The following is a 5,514-nucleotide window of genomic DNA, read 5'->3' on the forward strand; positions in this document are numbered from 1 at the left end:
TGGAGCCTGCTTCGGATTCTGGGTCTCCCTCCCTCTCTGCTCCTGCCCCGCTCATGCTCTCTGTCTCTCTCTCCTTCAAAAATAAATAAAAACATTAAAAAAAAAATTTAAAAAAAAGACACAAGGCACCTTGTGTCGCCTCCCTCACGGAAGCACAGGCTGCTTCGGGCGGAGGATCGGGCAGGTGCCAGTGCCGACCACAGGCCGGGCACATGCAGCCTGCTCAGGAGATACGCTGGATTCACACCCCAGAGCCCCCGGAGCCCCCTGCCTTCTCGTCAGAGTCAAGGACGCTGAGGACAAGGCAGAGTAAGTGAGTGATTCCTAGTTGTTTTGCTGTTTCCCGGGAGGGCTGGAACTCAGAGATCTCACACACTTCAGACAGAAGAGGAGTCTGCCGTTCAGAGTCTCTCTGTGTGTCCACGTCAGGTGCCCTGAGAGTCTCCGGGTGTCCAGATCAGGTGCCCTCACAGTAACTTTACGGTGACGATGAATCAGCCAAAACCACTCCCAACGCTCATGGCGCCCAAGGGAAGTTGAGGGGAAACCTGCTCAGAATGTGCTCCACACCCTCTGGTCCCCCTGAAACTCCTGCCCATCCAACAGGAAAACGGGAGCACTTGTCCACGGCGAGCACCCCCCTCCAACTCTGGGCAAAACTGCGAACCCCTGCATCGGCTTCCTCTTCCCTTTTTCTGCATTCAGTTGACCTAGGCCTTGCCTTAGCAGATGAAAGAACAGGACAGGGGAGAAAGAATATTTTATCTAACTGCTCCCACACCTTTCCCCAGACAGAGTCCAGGGAGGGAATCCCGTAGGGAATCCCAGGAGGGAATAGGGGTTCCGGCTGGCACCTCAGATCTAAACCAGTAAGCCACACCGGGCCACCGGGGAACAGAAGCCGAGATTCCTCCCTTTTCTGCCTTCCTCTGGATGTGCCCCCCGGGATGCTATCTGGGAAACCAATGGATTAGAAAGGGAGGGAATCTGCGTGCTGACTTTAGAAATTCTTAGGGGAATGTGACTCCTTTTTACCGTATAAGAAGACATAACAGTGCATATGAATAGGCAATTTTATTGCTGGATTTGAGCATTACATTTTATTAGCGTAGTGGGTGGGTTTTCTCGCGCTCATTACGACTGTTAGCAGCAAGGACCGGAGAGCTTCGCCCGGTGCACGAAGAGCAATGTTCTGGGGGAGCCTCGTACCGCGTCTCTGAATGTGTATCCAGACACCGTGATCCTTGAGGGCAGGGGCCACTTCAGTTTGTTTGTTTGTTTGTTTGCTTGTTTGTTTAGCACGTGCTAGTGGGCGAGGGGCAGAGAGAGAGGGAGAGAGAGAATTCCAAGCAGACTCCACACTCAGTGCGGAGCCCTGACACGGGGCTCCAGCCACGACTCCGGGATGGTGACCTGAGCCGAAATCAAGAGTCGAACGCTCAGCCAATGGAGCCACCCAGGCGCCCCAACTTCTCGCTTTCCTCTCCCCCCAGCATGCTGCTGGGCGTGCATTCTGTACTGATCTGCATCTTCTGCTTTTAATTCTGGTGGCAGTGTTCTCCCCTCTGCCCTGCGCTGCCCTTAGACACGAACAGGCTTTCTGCAGGCCGAGTTCCATCCTGGCCCCATTGATTTCCGTGCGATCAGCCCAGGAAATGAATTGGCAGGCGGGTGGGGAGATGTTACGAAATGAATGGTCCTTGAGAACTCCATCGGCAGCTGGAGCCAGAGCCCAGAGGGAAATGTATCACCAGAGACAACAGCGCTAGGACTTAGGGACGGGTCCCCCCAGATGCTGGCTCCTGTCCTCAGGGCTCACGTTAAGCTCTCCCAGTCCCTGCAGGAGAAGTACGTGCAGTCATAGAAGATGTGGAGAGCGAGCATGAGTTATGGGGGAGAACAAGCCAGGGAGCCAGGCTACTCTCGCTTACATCTGACCCCTGAGCTTCGAGTAAGTTGCAAAAGGTCTCCGAGCCTCAGTTTCTCCATCCATAAAATGGGTATGACGACACTCTGTTTTGTGATGGGTATGTAAGTTAGTTTGATAGGAAAAGATAGGATAAAACAGTCCGAGAGGGAAAGATTAGCACCTGCGGTCCCCAGTGGGGAAAAACACATATTTTGAAACAATGCTGGGAGTGTCTGACCACAGCAAACCCCCTCCGGCCTAAGGTTCCTCGTGAGTGTAATAGATACCACCTACTCCCCCTCAGGATCCCCGCAGGCATTGGGCAATCAAAGACCCGACAACAAAATAAGTAGAAGACCATGAAATGTATGACCCACAAGGAATGATATGGTCATAGGTCACCCCTTGTGATGGAATCAAGCCAATCAGGAATGGACAATCCAGGACTAGAGTTATCAAGCCAGTAAGGGTAAAACCTGAGAAGCAGCAAGGGGGAAAGGGAGGGGGGTGGGGACCAGAACCTTATAAAACAAGGATCCTTGCCTATAGTCACGGGCATTCTCTTTCAAATATCCCCTCTCTGCAAGGAGAGCTTTCATGGTATTCTTACTCTCTGATCTTACACTCGAATAAATTTCTGCCTGCTGCTCATTTGTCTCCATCTTTTCGTTCTTCGAAGCAGCGAGACCACGAATCCCGGGGATTGAGGTAAAGAATCCTGCAACATCAGCAGAGAATGAGTCACTGAACATAAATCCCCTTTCCCAGTGACCGACCGTCATCTATGCTTTTAATAAATGAATAAACGAATGAGAATAAATTTCCTACCACAGCGCATGTCATATAGTCTGCTGTTAAAAATCAAGTCAGTTCCCTCACCCACCAAGATATCATCCCTCCCACCTGTTGGCTTTCATGATTTGTATATGCTGGTTCAGACTGGTGAAATGATCGTGTCAAAATTACAGAGAGACAAGCCAGAACTCCTACTTCCTGTCCCCCATTCCTCTGCTCCACATGGCTCCAGCTAGCTCACCCCCACACCGCTTCCAGAGTAATACAGATCAGTTGTCCAACCTCCCCCAAAGAGATCTTCCACACCCACTGGGGTGACACTGAGCAAGGTCCTCTAACCTTACTTCTGGCTACCATCACCTCCCCTCTTACCATTGGCAATGGTTAATTTTATGTGTCAACTTGGCTAGGCCACGAGACCCAGATATTTGGTCAAATATTATTCTAGATGTTTCTTTACAGGTGGTTTTAGATGAAATTAAAATTTAAATCAGTATACTTTAGTAAAGCCGTTTATCCTCTACAACGAGGGTGGGCCTCATCTAATCTGTTGAAGACTTGAATTTAAAAAAAAAAATATGAACCCCTCCTCCAGGAAGGAGGAATTCTACTGGCAGACAGCATCAGCCAGGTGGTCAAGCTTAAACACCAAGAGTCATAAATCAAGTCGATTGTTTGCACCCTTGACATATGATGAAAATGGCACTTACCTCTTCTTCCCCTGAAACTCATAACCCCAGTCTACTCACGAGAAAAACCGGTTCCAATAGTAGGGCATCCTGAAAACTGCTAAGGACATCAAAAAACGAGGACAGTCTGAGGAACGGCCGAGAGGAGCGTCAGGAGACGTGACTGACTATAACGTGGTACCCTGGATAGAAGCCTGGAACAGAGAAGGGACATTAGAACCTAAGACAATCTGAATAAAATGTGGACTTGGTTGACAATAGGGCATCGATATCAATGCACTGACTACAAGCGAGGTGCCATACTGGTTTCAGATGTGAACGCAGCACCCCCTTTATCTGAGGTTCAGTTCCCCGCAGCCCACTGAGGTCCAGAAGCAGACGATCCTCCTTGTGACCCATTGTCGGAAGGTCAACAGGAGGCTAGGTCACGGCTCCTGCATCATCCCTCTCGTTCCATCTCATCACGTAGGTGTTACATCATCGCACATCCTCACAAGAATAAAGGTGAGTACAGATATTCGGAGAGAGAGAGACCATGTTCACATAACTTTGATTATAGTATGTTGTTATAATTATTCTATTTTATTATTAGTTATTGTTGATCTCTTACTGTGCCTAATCTATAAACTTTACCAGTGGTGTATATGTGTGGACAGGAAAAAAACATAGTATACAGAGGGTTTGGTCCTATCTGGGGTTTCAGGCATCCCCTCAGGGTCTGGGATTGCACCTCTCGCAGGTAAGGGGGTACCACTGTGATAAGGGAAGTTATGTGTGGAGTATATGGGTGTGCTTCATACTGTCTTCTACATTTTTCTGTAAATCTAAACCCATAAAGCCTCTTTTTAAAGAATGGGAAAGTTACTAAACATCAACAAATATCAATATCTTGACCTTCTTGAATCCTGATACACACACACACACACACACACACACACAAAGAGAGAAAACCGGGACTCAAACCACTGATCACCTGAGACACTGTGGACGCACTCATGTTTCTTTAATTGATTTTCCCTTTTCCCATAGAACGACATTCACAGAACGTAGTTGAAGTGGGAAATTCTCTCTAGCCTCAGTCTTTCAGGACTGGGAGAGTTACCGCTCAGGAATTCATCTCCCTCCACCCTAAGGCCAGATCGTAATAGTAACATTCTGAAGAAGGAAGTCAACTATCGGGATTCTGATGAGGACCCTCACTGCCCAGGTATTCTGTCACTCAAGAGCCACCTACGCTACCCAACCACACGCGGTTCATGTCTGCTCTCTAGCTCCACCTACTGGACCTTGTCTAAACCACCATGATCTATGCACATGCCCTACAACACTCAATGCTAGGCACTAAAGGCAAAGAAAAAGAATCCATTGTATCAGAGAATACTGGGATTGCAGAAAAGTTTTATGACGAATCTCTTCTCTTATTGAAAGGAAATCCAAGTGTTACATGCGTTGAGTATTACCAGGTGTGGAGTCAAATTGACCAGGGTTTGAACCCTGGTCCTGCCATTTTTTAGTAATGACGCCCAGGCAAATCACTGACTCTCTTTGGTATGGACTCTCCTCATGGGAAATGGGATAATGAAACTGCCCTCCACGGCTGTTAGTTTAGTTAATTTTGGTTTGTTCCATTTTAAGTTTTGAATATGAGGGCACAGAAATTTTGGTGGATATTTCTTGGTTGATACTCAGACTTATAATTATCATTTTTTAGATCCAACTACACACACACGTGCATAAAACATGCACACACACGCTTACATGTATACATCCTTCCATTGAGAATGAAAGGACCTGAGGAAGAACCATTTCAAGTCTGGGTCAGGTGCAGAGGCAGAAAAAAAAAAGGCAAGAGAAAAGCAGCTGGAACCAACAAGGTTAGCAAAAGTGAACATCGTCTCCATCCCTGTACCATATTCCATGAAACCCATTCACGTGTTCATCCACTCATCCATTCAAAAAATTGTTACCTCATGCTTAGTATGTACCAGATGCTGGAGAAGCATCTGGAAGGTGTCAATCCTTGCCCTCGTTTCTCACCATTGTCAGCTTTTGACTCTGACCTTGTGCTTTCACCAAAAAGAAATTCCTAAAAGAGCGGCTTTGGTTTCTCTAGTAATATCC

The 5,514-nt window shown here is 47.7% G+C and overlaps 1 long non-coding RNA gene across 1 annotated transcript; it reads right to left on the minus strand.

The window, feature by feature from the left end:
* Positions 1-1,055: 1,055 nt before the first annotated feature.
* Positions 1,056-5,242, minus strand: LOC109273091 (uncharacterized). Its single transcript, XR_002082748.2, has 2 exons — positions 3,454-5,242; positions 1,056-2,627 (listed from the first exon to the last, which is right to left on the minus strand). It is a non-coding gene; the product is annotated as an uncharacterized LOC109273091 (long non-coding RNA).
* Positions 5,243-5,514: the final 272 nt, after the last annotated feature.

The sequence above is a fragment of the Panthera pardus genome, unplaced genomic scaffold (assembly GCF_024362965.1).
Source record: "Panthera pardus isolate Hobbes unplaced genomic scaffold, ASM2436296v1 HiC_scaffold_7, whole genome shotgun sequence".
NCBI lineage: Eukaryota > Metazoa > Chordata > Mammalia > Carnivora > Felidae > Panthera > Panthera pardus.